This window comes from Chenopodium quinoa, unplaced genomic scaffold (assembly GCF_001683475.1).
Source record: "Chenopodium quinoa cultivar QQ74 unplaced genomic scaffold, ASM168347v1, whole genome shotgun sequence".
Lineage (NCBI taxonomy): Eukaryota > Viridiplantae > Streptophyta > Magnoliopsida > Caryophyllales > Amaranthaceae > Chenopodium > Chenopodium quinoa.
In genome coordinates this window covers 390,891-405,489 of record NW_018743199.1, presented here as the reverse complement: position 1 = coordinate 405,489, position 14,599 = coordinate 390,891, and positions in this window count along the sequence as shown.

Sequence of the window (14,599 nt, the reverse complement as noted above, 5' to 3'; positions counted from 1 at the left end):
GAAAAAAGCTGTTGAAGCCTTCAAAACCTTCTGCGATGCTATGGAGAAGGAAGTTTTTCCCCCACTGATGGAAGGGGAAAAATTCCTCCAAGAGCACATGGGAGTGGACATCTCCAAATTCAAGGCTACCATTGAGAGCCGAATCCAGGAAGGAGCTGCTGCACAAGCTAAAGTGCAGCAACAGCTAGAAGCTCTTGAAGCCAGCGGAATGGCTGCTGAAGAGATGCTCCAAGCCCGGGATGTCCAACTCTCAGAGGCTGCTGCTGCTGCTGAAGCTCAGAGAGCTAAGCTCCAAGAAGCTGAGGATCAGCTGATGGCCAAAAAGGAAGAAGTGGCCCAGGCTCAGACAGAGGTTTCCCAAGTTCAGCAGGAGCTGAATGAGCTGAAAGGTTCCTCCTCCAAGCTCGCCGATGAGCTGAAGAAATCCAAGGAAGACTTGGAGGAGACAAAGAAGAAGTTGGCTGATGCTGAGGCTCTACTCAAAGTCCGTGTCTATACCCAGGAAGAATATGAAATGGGTTTCAGAAACAGGTTCAGAGTGTGCCGAAGAGTCTGCCTTCATGCTGAGCCGAAGTTGGACTGATCCAAATGTGCTGAATGGGTCCAGGATCCCGAAGACCCTCATATGAAGTATGCAACTCCAGTCGAAGCTGAAATCCTTAAGGATGAGGAAGCCGAAGAAGAAGCTGAGAGAATGGAGTTGGAGGCTGAACAGAGGGAAAGGGAGGCTCGGCAGAGTGCAAAGCCTGTTTCTTCTGCTGCTGGGGCTGAGACCACCATGGGGCCCAACATTGCTGACCAGTCTGATCCTCGGGCTGAAGCATAGGAACTCGGGCAGTCGTCTTCAGAATCTTGCCGTTCATCATGCGCTCAACTTTAGACTTGTCGCTTTCTGAATTTTTGCCTTGTTTGTTTTTTGCTTCAGCTTGCCTTGTCGTACAAAACAGTTTAGTTTTTTTTGCTTCTGTACGTATTTCGGCAGCTGTTATTTTCCGCTTGTGGGCGGCTGCCGATATAGTTTCTCAACTTATTTGAACTTGTAGCTCAATTTCTGAGCATAAATTATTAATTTGATGTTCTTTTCTTCAGCTGCTTTGTTTTTTAGTGCTTTACTGTTTCTTCAATTCTGCTGAACATAAACTTGCACTGGTAGTGCTTCTTGCCCCCCCCCCCCCAGAAATTGAAGTATGGCTTCAGCTGAATAAACAATTTCTTTATTTCTTAAAAATGGTTATTCGAAACACAGGGCCAACGCAATCAGAAACCCAGTTACCCGAAGGCGAAGGTTTTAGACGAGGCTGAATAAACAATTTCCAACAGTTGCTGTTATCCTTGATTTTCTGTCTATCATTGAAAAATGGATATCCGAAACACAGGGCCAACTGAAGGCAATGTTTCGGATAATGGCTTTCTGGGATACAAGGCTCAGTTAATGCAATATCCCTGAATTGTCCATGGACTCATGTCTTTGGAGAACAAGTCTTACTAAAGTTTGACTTCAGCTGAAAGACCAGTGTTCTTTAAAAAGACGAGTTTTGTCAGCAATCTGAAACCCAGTTACCCGAAGGCGAAGGTTTCAGACGAGGCTGAATAAAAAAAAACCCTTAAAGAGTAGATAGAATCGAGAAAACTTTGAAAGGATAAAAAGTTGCAAACATTTATATAAATGGTGGCTCAAAGGCCTTTCATTAGTTCAAAATGTACTTACAAAGATTGTCCTGTCCCGAAGGGTTTACACATGATATTTTTTCAGTACATCAGCGTTCCAGTGATTTTTCAACTCAGTTCCATCCAACTGCCGAAGTCGGTATGTCCCTGGCTGAAGCTCATCACAGATTTCATAAGGCCCTTCCCATGCAGCTGTGAGTTTCCCATGGATTCGGCCTTTCTGAACTGCAGCAGCATTTCGAAGGACAAGGTCTCTAATTTTAAGAGGCCTTGCATGGACCCTTCGGTTATAAAATTTGCTGATTCTCTGCTTATAAGCGGCCATTCTGTCTCGGGCTGAGTCTCTTACTTCGTCGAGGAAATCGAGAGATTCCCTCATCAGTCGCTCATTCTCAGCCGAGAAGTGGTGCACTCGTAGGCTCTCAGAGCCAATTTCCACTGGAAGAACGGCTTCGGCACCATACACCAGTTCAAAAGGTGAATAGCCCGTTGCCTCTTTTTCAGTTGTCCGAAGGGACCAAAGGGTTCCATGGAGCTCCTCCAGCCACTTAGACTTTTGATCTTCCACCCTCTTCTTGAGGGCATTTAGGATCTGTTTATTTGCAGCTTCGGCTTGTCCGTTACTTTGCGGGTGGCATACCGCTGAATATGCCAGTTTGATGCCGAACTGATCTGTATACCGCTTCAATGGTAAGTTATCAAATTGACTCCCATGATCGAAGACAAATACTCTCGGGATGCCAAAACAAGTAATGATATTCTGCCAGATAAATTTTCTGACAGTTTGCTCTGTAATGTTCGAAGCTGCTTCGGCCTCGATCCATTTACTGAAGTAGTCAACACCAACTATCAGCCATTTTTTCTGGTACAAAGCCTCTAGAAATGGTCCTAGTATATCCAGTCCCCATTGGGGAAACGGGAGTGGATTAAGGATCGGTTGAAGATCCCTTGCTGGCTGGTGGATAACTGGAGCGTATTTTTGACATTTTTCGCATTTCCGGACCAGCTCCTTAGCATCTGCGATCATGGTGGGCCAGTAATATCCAGCCCTCAATGCCTTGTGGGCTAAGGTCCTTCCCCCAATGTGGTTCCCACAGATGCCGAGGTGAATCTCCCGTAGGATATAATCTGCATCTGTTGGTCCCACGCATTTCAGCAATGGGGCTGAGAAGGACTTTTTCAGAAGTCCCCCCTGAAGACAATGAACCTTGAGCTGGTTCTCTTCATCTTGGAGGCCAAAGCTTTATCTTCGGGAGTTTCTCCCCGAAGCTTGAAAGCTAGGATGGGGTCCATCCAACTAGGCTCTGGGTCAGCGCAGCACACTTCAGGTGATTTGTCGACACTTCTCTCTCGACGCACTTCTACATATACAGATCTGTTCAGCTCGGTAAGAGTTGAACTGGCAAGTTTGGAGAGTGCATCGGCTTGAGTATTCTGACCCCTTAGGATCAGCTGAACCTCAAAAGTTTTCAGCTCTGCAATAACTGACTTGGTCTTGGCAAGATAAGCTAACATGGAGGGCTCTTTGGCCTCGTAGCTGCCGCTAATCTGATATGCAACTAGCTGAGAGTCTGTTTTCAGGCAGACATGATCGGCTTCCAGGGAGATGCACAATTCTAGGCCGGCGATTGCTGCCTCATATTCGGCTTCGTTGTTCGAGGCCTTAAAAGAAAATTTTAGTGCATACTCAAAGGATTTTCCTTCGGGAGAAGTTATCACTACTCCTGCCCCCGAACCGTTTTCGGTGGAAGATCCATCCGTAAACACAGTCCAGACTTTCTTTTCATTGTCTAGCGCTTCTTGGTATGAGCATTCGGCCAAGAAATCCGCTAGAGCTTGAGCCTTAATGGCAGCCCTCGGACGGTAGCTGATGCTGAATTCGGTGAGCTCAAAAGCCCACTTGGCTAGCCTACCAGATTTTTCAACCTTGCCAAGAACTTTTTCCAACGGCTGATCAGTTAAGACCACTATCTGATGGCAATCAAAATAGGGCCTCAGCTTCCGAGCAGCTACTACTACCGCGAAAGCGACTTTCTCGAGTAGAGGGTAGCGAGTCTCGGCATCCGTCAGTGTATGACTGACAAAGTAGATCGATTGCTGACTTTTACTTTCTTCCTTCAGCAGTACTGCACTAATGGTGGCTGGGCTAACGGCCACATACAGGTACAAAGTTTCTCCTTCTGCTGGGCTAGCCAGCGTTGGGAGTTGAGCCAGATGCTCCCGAAGCTGTTTAAAGGCGTCTTTTTGCTCTTCCTCCCAAACGAGCTCTTTTGTTTTCGGGAGTTTCAGGGCTTTGAAGAAAGGTAACCCCTTATCCAAAGCTCTGGAAATGAACCTCGAGAGGGCTGCCATTCTTCCGGTGAGCCGCTGAACATCCCGCTTTGTTTTCGGCTCAGGAAGGCCGAGCGCTGCTTTGACTTTGGAGGGATTGGCATCAATCCCCCTTTTGCTGACTATGAACCCAAGGAATTTCCCTGACTTCACGCCGAAGACACACTTCTTCGGATTCAGCTTCATTTGATGCTTTCTTAAGGTGGCGAAAGTTTCAGCCAGGTCCTTAACATGGTCCTCAGGTTTTTTGCTTTTGACGATCGAATCGTCAACATAGACTTCCATGTTTCGGCCCTTTTGATCGGCAAAAACTTGATCCACCAGCCTTTGATAGGTTGCCCCCGCATTTTTCAATCCGAAGGGCATCATTTTGTAATTGTACACCCCAGCGTTCGTGACGAATGTTGTCTTTGCTCGATCGTCGGGGTGCATGAAGATCTGATGATACCCCGAGAATGCGTCCATGAAACTAATCAAGGCATGGCCACTTGTCGAATCAACTAGCTGATCGATCCTCGGCAAGGGATAGAAATCCTTCGGACAAGCCTTATTTAGGTCCGTGAAGTCAACGCACATCCTCCAGGTACCATTGGCCTTCTGAACCATCACCACAATTGCCAGCCATTCTGGATATTGGCAAGGTTCGATGAAGCCTGCCTCCAGCAATTTTTTGACCTCGGCTGCGATGTCTCGGTTCTTATTAGCGGAGTAATTCCGCTTCTTTTGCTTAATTGGTCGACACGTTGGGTCAACATTAAGCTTATGGGAGATGAGGTCTGGACTTATCCCGGGCATATCAGCTGCCGAGAAAGCAAACACATCTCTGTTGTCCCGAAGGAGCTGAATAAGTTCACAACGGGTGTTCGGATCAAGGTCCATCCCGATTGTTACACAATTCTCAACGTCTCCTTCGGCCAACTCAACTGTTTTAGTCTGTTGGTCCATGTCCATTGCTGATGGACTGGACTCTTCATAATCTGGCCTGCTGCCTATGTCAGCAGGTGTCCCAGTCTTTTTGTTCTTCGGCTGGCTCTCTGAGTCTTGCTGTTCAGCTGAAGATCTAGCCTTTTCCCTTTCGGGCCCTTTACCTCTGGGTACAGATCCTTGGGCCGAAGCACTTAGGCCTTTCGGCTTTTTTGTGCTTGGCTCTCTTTCTTTTTCTTTCTCCTCCTCATCCTTGTCGTCATCTGGGAGACTACTGGATGGCTTGAGGTAGTTGCACCTTCGGGCGTCCTTTTGGTTGCCCTGTATCCTTTCGGGGAAGCCGGCGTCTGAGACGTAAATCATCAGCTGATGATAAGTTGAGACGACCCCTTGGATCTCATGAATTATGGGTCTCCCCAAAATCACGTTGTACACTGAAGGAGCGTCAATGACCAAAAATTCAATCATGATGTTCCTGGCTGCCTCATCGCAGCCGATGGTGATAGGAAGTGTCACCTTCCCATCTGGATAAGTTGAAGCCCCGTTGAACCCGGAAACCGGGTAGGGTACCGGCGTAAGGTGCTTGGGCTTCAGCTTGATTTGATTGTAGGCCTTTCGGAACAGAATGTTTTCTCCGCTGCCACCGTCAACAAGGACCTTACTGACGTCGTGGTTGGCCACCGTGGCGATGATCACCAACGGATCCTCGTGAGGGAACGTTATCCCCCGGCAGTCGGCGGCTGTGAACGTCATGTTCGGCACCGGCGATTGGGGAGACTGAATGTCAGCGTTGTTCACCTGGTGAGTCAAAGCCCTAAGGTGTCGCTTGTGCTCCCTCCGAGAGCATATTCCTCCCGAGATAACATTGATCGGAGAGAATTTCCCCTCCGGCTTTTTACTGTTCTTCCGGGGGAAGTCGAGGTCTTGCCGAGAGTCCTTTGCTGACTTCTCGAACTCTTTTTTCTCGCGGTGATCCGCGATGTATTTTTTCAAGTATCCCTTCCGGACCATGTCCTCTATCTGGTCCTTCAGTTGGATACACTCCTCAGTGTTGTGTCCCGGAGACTCGTGGAACTCGCACCACTGATTTTTATTTTTTCGCTGATACCACTCTGGGAGTGGTCTCGGCTTTCGGTAACTCTGCTCCTCCTTCGTCACGCTGTAAATTTTGGCGCGTGGAAGAGAGAGCGGAGTGTAGGACTCGTATCTGCCTGTGTATGAGGCAGATTTTTCCTTCTTTGGGTCGCTGGCCGAAGATTGCTCCGAGGCCTTTGACTTTCCCTTTTCCTTATGGCCTTGGCCTTCAGACAAGGGTATTTGTTCTTTGTTTCCCTCCCCCGAATTGAGGTTGGGTTTTCGCTTTGTTCCATTCTTCGGCTCGGATGAACTTATCCGAGGCATTCAGAGCTTTCTCCAAGGTCTGCGGGGTATGCATGACCATGAAGTCTAGGAACTTCCCGGGCTGAAGGCCATTCTGCATTGCAAAAACGGCTAGCCCCTGGTCCAGCTGAGAGACGCTGGATGACTCGTTACTGAAACGGGTCAGATAGTCTCGGAGGCTTTCGGTTTCCCCCTGTTGCAGACTCATGAGTTCTGCAGTAGTCTTCTCTCGGCGGTTTGCCGTGGAAAACTTGCTCCTAAATTTGGAGGACAGGTCATCCCACCCTGTTATGGAGCCTTGCTTTACTCCCTTGGAGATCCACGCTTGCGCGACCCCCTTGAGAGTGGTTGGGAAATATTTGCACCAAGTCGCTTCGAATCTGGGGCAAAGATGCATATGAGTCTCATACGAGGCCACGTGGTCCTTCGGATCCGAGGTCCCGTCATATGTGATGTGCGACGGTATTTTAACCGTGGGCACGTGCTCTTCCAGTATCCATTGCTCGAATGGCGAACTGGCAGGTAGCATAACGGCCTAGCCCTTGTTCCTGGCCGATGGGACCGCGCTCCGCCCTCTTAGAGAGGTAGGAGTGGTTTTCGTCCCTGACTGGGAAGTCTGGGCCTCGGCCACAGGGAACGAGAGGCGACTGTGCACGCTCGGTTCCTTGCCGCCGAGTCGGTCGAGGACGCTTCGGCGAACAGTCTCAGGTTGTTCTCGGTGAGTAGATTCTGGCCGAGAAGCTGAGCTGCTGCTCTTATGCGTTTCTGGTCGGGAGGATGAGGATCCTTTGAAAAATTGAGGGTTCTTTTTCCTCTCTTTTTCATTTTTCCAGGTATCCTCTTCCCACTCTTCCAGTTCCCGGAAGGTAGGAATCTTCCCACCATCATGGTTTACCTTCCTCCGTTGATGCCGGGTATGCGGAGGAGTTCGATCACGAGGTGGTGGCATATTTTGTGCCCTCATTGCCTCCATGAGCACTGCCAGCGCTCTTGCCACCTCCTCCGAGCTGGGCCCCGTCAAAGGGGTCCTCGGCCGAGTATGGGAATGAGGGCGCACAGTCGATGGTTGGCTTTGGGGCACTGAATGTGTCCTATGATCGGACTCACCCCTGCTAGACCGAGAGTGACTCGGCCTATGATGAGAGTTATGAATTACGGGAGAAAGGGAATCCTCCCTGTATGATCCTCCCCCCGAGCTGGCACCCTTGGGAGAGTTCCGGTCCGGCGAGGGTGATGGTGTAGGGGTTTTAGGCTTTTCGCCCGCTCCTTGACGGAGGCCTTTGCTCTTGCGGTTCTTAGCCATTGCTACTAAGATAATTGCAAGATGATCTTGGTTAGAAATTTGGCTTAAAGATTTTTGAAAGTCGTTCCCCACAGATGGCGCCAAATTGTTTCGGGTGAAAACAATGGGACCTTGTCGAAGGTCCGATGAAGTGGAGAAAACTAGATTCGATCCAAGTAATGTTGGGCCGAAGGTTTCCTGCACAGTAAACACACGTAAACTAGCCTCGGGGGTGTTGCCGAGGAAGACCCCTCCGATGCTAAAGTCAGTACAGTGCGTAGAAAGAGAACACTATGCAAGAGAATTAATTGCTTGAGGCTTTGCTTGAATGAATGTACAAATGTAATATTGATGGCTTTTATACCTCTGCATACATGGAGAAGTTGGGCCTTAGCCCAATTGGCTTGCCTTGAGGACTGATCTTTGACTTTAGCACAATTGGAGAGATGAACCTTGACCTTGGGCTTTTAATTGGATCATTTAATGCCTAAGTCCAATTGGACTAAATTGGACCCAAACAGAGACTAATTAAAGAGGGAAATGGGTGTTTAGTAGCTATCAAGAAAACCTTGGTTGGTGTAAAGTGGGCCTACAAAACGCTTTTTCTGATTGGGTCAAGGGCCTCAAGGCCATGTTGAATAGTTGACCTGGACTTCACGTGAACAATTAGTTCATGGCGAACAAAAGAAAGGCAAAAGCCCAGATCGTGGGCCTTCTTCTTAGTTTTATCTTTTTTGTAATTTTGAGATCTGGCTAGTATACAGATAAATAAGTGCAACTACTAATGTATTTAGCTGGAGCTTTGCTGTTTAGGGAGCTGGCCCTCCTTCCCTTGAACTTTCTCTATACTGTAGAGTGTAGACCTAATCAATAATACGGATTACGGAGTACTACCTCTGTTGCCAGAATTCTTCAACACTTTGACTTTTGGCACTCGTCATGAAATCTATTTTCATCATCGTTGTAGCTACTAATACATAAACAAAAACATAATCTTGCGAGATCATATTAGATTCATTTAAATATGTATTTTTAGAGATACTAATAGTTACTCGTATGTTGAAAACAATACGAGTAGTTTATAGAATGATTAGAATGGTAGCAATAATAACGTTGGTTAGGTTACAACTTACGAGTTCCATGCATATCAAATTTGTATTCATTCGCACACCAATGCTCATGCCTGATTGTGGACATGTCACATTGGTTGTATATGTTACATTTGCAACCATGGCGTGGTTGCTGCATGTGGCCCTTTTTTAATTATATCAACTCTCTTAAGTTTATGGGCCCCTTTATTTGGTAGCCTATCTTGTCTAACTTATGATTCTCCCTGTTTAAAATAAACCATGATTTGATCATATATAAATATATACTTTGTATTTAAAAATGCATGAACTCCAAATTTTATAAAATTAAATCTAGAACTTTGCATCATCTATAAATTATACAGTAAGAGCTAAAAATTAACTAAAGCAACACAAAAAATTTCTTAATTTTCTTGTATGTCATTGTGGAAGGCATTAAGGTGTAATTTAGTAATTGTAACCCTGATATAAATAAAAGGTTCCTAAATAAATAAAAAGAAGTACAATAAGTTCTTTCTATTTCTCTTATAAAAATATTGTTATAAACTGTTTTAAAATTTTTAATACCTTGTTGTCACCTCATAAACATAATGTCAAAATTATGACTCATACTCTGTCACTATACATGATTGAGGGAAGAAAATAAAGTTTTTAAGAATGAAAAATAAAATAAACAATCAAATTAGAATTTCTTAGAGGAATAGATAACTTGTCTTGTAAAATAGATGTATGATGGGAGTTTGAAAGGTTGTGAAACTAAGGTGGGCACAGAGAAAAGAGGATACTTCCTCCTATATATAGTAACCAAATGAAAAAGTTTAGTATCATAAGCTAATCACATGTCCTTTTCTATGACATGCTATTTTCCACATAATTTTTTGGAGACTAATCTTATACCAGTGGATTGCACCATAAAGTTTCAAGCTCCATCCAAGATGAAAATAAACTTTAAATGAATATGAGACACAATCTTTAATCATGATTTGCCTTGCCTTAGGTCTTGCTCGTATTGTCTTGCCTATTCGAAAATGCCCTTAATACGAGCAAAAGTTAGCCTCTATTACCACAATTTTTAATTTCTAATTATCGCCCCCTTTCCCTCTCTTTATCCTTTTTTTTTGCTTATCAACCTGGTCAATTGAATTATTTTCTATATTAGTACGGGATCAATATCACAAACACCACCCGATATAGACCGGGTATGATTTAACACATTCACACCACCGATGCGGTAAAACAGTAGCGCGGACGGTGGTAGAGAGTAGTGGTAGGGCCAAGAAAGAGGTTAGGTGGGATCACAAATGATGTGACCGTTGACCAAACAAGGAGGGCCATGTTGATGGTGTTTGGGCTATTTGTATATCATATAGAAAAGCTTTGATTGAGCCCCTCATGTCTATTGTTACAAGCCTTGGGGCTACACATTTGGCCCACCAACAGTTAGTAAATACGACTTGGATAAGGATTTTGGATTCTCTTAGATTTTTTTTTTTCTTCCACTTTTCAAATTCCTTCCATTGTTTATTCAATAGGGGTAGAAAACTAAAAACAATCATCTCTTCATCTTAAAATGATGTATATATTCAATAATATTATAATTCAGAATATTAAAGATAATATATTTTGAAGCATATTATATTACGAGTAGTAAATTTGTACCTACAAAAAAAACTTAATACAATACATAAATCTTTAACGAATAATGAAGCATAAAATATGGAGTTACGGCCTTACAGGGGCTATATAGTTCTCAGTGTTAGAGAAAACAAATTCGGAGTAGAAGTTAAAAGTGAAATGAGATGGTGAGGAAAATATTTAAAGGATGACATTAATTCTTGTTAAATTTAGGCCTTATTTGGTTGCCTATATATTTTGTGGAAAGTCAAAATTCTCATGAATTTCATTTTCACCCTCTTGTTTGGTTGACTTAAAAAATTGATAATGAGGGCAATGAAAATTTATGGAAATTTTGACTTTTCATAAAATATGGGAATTCACTTACCTAACCCTCTTTAATAAGTTGAAATTCCTATGGAAATTTAGTTCCTCCATTCTTAATCAAATAAATTTATTAAATTCCCATAATTTTAATGATGTAATTTATTTTCAAAAGTTGAAATTTTATGGGAATATACACTTCGCTGATGAATCAAACGACCCCTTATTACTAAGATGAATTCCTTGTCAAAATTAAGTACTGTAATATGGAGTACGAGTAGTACTGTGTAACAAATAGAGAAATTGTAAAAATGAGATAAAAGATTGTTTTTTGGTTGGCGAGTGTGAAGTGCCTTGACTAAGCAAAACCATGTGGAATTCTCATGCTGCCTTGTCAGCATAAGACCCCAATTTGCCATTCCCAAGAAATCCATTACTCTAATGTAATCCCCCAATTAAGTTTTTTTTTTTTTTTTTTTAGCTCTGTATTTAATTTTCAAAATAAAAATTTCTGAAAAAAAAATGAAAATACATATGGAGTATAAAATACATAAGCTAATACAAAAGCTAGTGAATGTTTGAGGGATGGGCATTAAATAAGATAAGGGTAATGCTATACATATATAAGCATTAAAAATACTACGGAGTGGAGTATTGAAAATTAGGAATTTATAACAAAAATACGCGTAGATCAGTGTGTTTATGTCATGATTCCCTAAATTTTTTCAATAGTGTTTTTAATACTCATACTTATAAGTAGTCTTAAGAACTACAGAGTATGTACTATATAACATTTTTCATAAGATAATTATAAGTAGAATTATTAGGTTAGAAATAAACATTAATTTTATTATTGCATACATTTTAGTATGCATTCTAAATTTAATACTATTCCGTAATTTACATTAGATTCCATAATTTACAATCTCCTCTATCTCTATTGGAAAAAAAAAGGGAGGGGGGGGGGGATTATCTGAGAAAGATATTGTATCTCTGTTTTTAACCGGAGGGTTCTGTAAATCAGCATTATTACTTTTAGGTAATACATAATTTATTTTATTTCAAGAAGAAAAAAAAAAAAAAAAAAAAAAAAAGGAGTATGGGACAAAACGTTAGCTGTAAATGCAAGAGAAGATTTTAGCCCATAACTTATCTCATAATTACACCACCAACCAACCTTCAAGAGCCCAGAAACGCATCTTACAATTACTACCTCCGTTATATATTATTTGCAACGATTTGACATAAAGTAGAGAGGAAAAATGTCTAATCGTTGCAAATAATATGTAACGGATGTAGTACTTACGTATGTGTTATGTACTTGTGTTTCCAATTCATAAAGTAGTAATCAATTATGGATAAAATAATTCAGGTTCAATCACATTCTCATAATAATTTTATAATTGTAGTTTATTCTCTCTATCTTCAAATTATTGGTTATTTTTTATTTATATTTAAACATTTTAATTTTAATTGATAATCTTTAAAAGATGTAACGGTTCATGTCGCAACACACATAAATTGTATTTATTTTACTTTATGTATAATGTTTATGTCAATGTACCTTATGTAATTGAGACTCTGAGAGATATCAATATGTATAAGTGTATAACTACTCCGTATAACCTTTTTTTTTCCCCTCTTTCCTGAAAGTCAAAACATATTTTCTAATACTCACTTTAGTTATCAATTGCATTGTTAATCAATTTCCTCTATTAACACTGAAGTAGCTACTCCGCATTGATTGATACACATTTATGGTTATGGTTTGTAATCCTCAATACTTATAAAAAGTCAACTAACATGCATAATTTTCTTGACACTAATGTGTATGTCAAAAAGTATGATTTTAAATGCAACATCAAGTTTATCAAAAATGCCATGCGATCGGAATCAGTGCATATCCTGATGTCAACTTGATGTACTTCCCTGTTCTTTAACTTCTTTTGGGAGAGGGAAAAATATGGAGAAAAAATGACTCAACATTAAACTTCAACTCAAATGCAAAAGTAGAAAGAAAAAAAAAAATTTAAAACAAAGTTACCAGAGTAGTCAGTGAAAAAAATAGAATACAAGGGAGATTGTCTAAATCAATATGAGGTCTAACCGTCTAAATATACCAATAAGATTGTTGGTACTGGTGTACGGAGTATAAATGTACCAACAGACACTTATTATTCATGACAATAGTAAGGTCATGTTCCGATTGACTGAACTCAGCTGAACTGAACTGAATTGAACTGAACTGAACTGAGCTGAACTGAACTTATTAATTATTGATTTTTAACTACGGATTAGTGACTTTGATTATTTATTGATTATTTATTACTATACATATGTGTATATACAAATGTACATATTAATAATAATAATATTATCATTATTATTATTATTAATAATTATTGATGATTATTATTATTTATTGATTATTATTATTAGTATTATTATTTCAATTATTATTGTTATTATTATTATTTATTAATTATTATTATTATTGTTATTGTTAATATTATTATTATTATTGTTGTCGTCGTCGTCGTAATAAGAGCTTAAAAGAATGAAATTTGGCTTTATATCATTAACAATATCATTAGACGTAAATTAAGAGGAGAACTGAACTGAATTGAATTTCAACGGAAGAGAACATGCCCTAATTATATGCATAGACTTTCTCGAATACATAAACATGCTTCACCTAAATTTTTTCCTTATTTCGTACATAACAACATTTGACAACATTTGACATTTTTTTACCCTGTAATTTATTTCCATTTACGTGTGACCTAGAAGGATAGGCAATTAAGGAAGTCAATTAATTCAGCATATTACTAGATCAAATTTGTTAAATGATGCTATCTTTTAGCCGAAAGTTACATTTCAATCAATCCAATGAGAAGTGCACATTACTAGAATTAATGTTTGATTAGGATCAGTTCTTTAAAAAGTTATGTGTTCTTATCAAGGTGTTGAATTGACAAGTATCATAAATAAATGTCACTTAACATTGCTACTTTGAGTACTTTAGGCTAGGTCTTCAAGCAATTTACTCTAGTAATTTAATTTTCACGTCAATCAATCATATACCTCAAAATAAGTTTGTATGATATTGAGTGCAATATGAAGTTCAAATCCAAGGCTAATGATGAACTTTATTGTGTGTTTGTAAGAGGGAGGTTCTCTACTTCTCTTATTGGGTTTATGTATTAGGGCTAGTAGGAGCCGTGTAGCCTCACTAAAGAAAAACAAAAGCTTATTGAACCATAAATAGAGTTCAAATTCAAATGGCTTCATAAATGACCTATATAAACCACTCGTATCTAATAAACTAGTTAGAACTTGTTCTCATAGACTAAACTGAGCTGAGTTAAACTGAAATGAATATTTTATAAGAGAAGGAAATTATGAGTTGAACTGAGCTGAGCTAAACTGAAATGAATATTTTATAAGAGAAGGAAATTAGGAGCTGAACTGAACTGAGCTAAGATAAGCTGAATTTCAACGTATAAGAACAAACCCTTAGCATTCGTAGTATACCAACCAAACATGAATTGTAATCCAAGTAGCAGAATCAAAATGGTCTTTGGCGTGGAGCTAACCATTCCATAACATCCAAATTTTACATCCACAATCTAGTAATATGGCTGCCCTACTTTCCCAAGGCAAGGCACCATGTTCACTAGATCCACTTGGCTAAAACTCCAAAAGCTACAAAGCCAACAAGTTGAGCCTAGGATAAGTCAAAGTGGTCCATTAGGTGGTCAAACAACCTGTAGTATGAGCCCCAAGCTATCTTGAGTTCATTACTCAAGCTAGGTTCTGATCTACTCCGTAGATTCATTAATACATTGCCAAATGACAAATCAATTGTGTCAAACACATTTCTTTTTATTGATAATGACTAGATTAAATTATCACCCCACAATATATTTCTCGCGTTTTAACAACCATAATAAGACTCGCCTCACTTGACTCAACCCAACCTAATTAG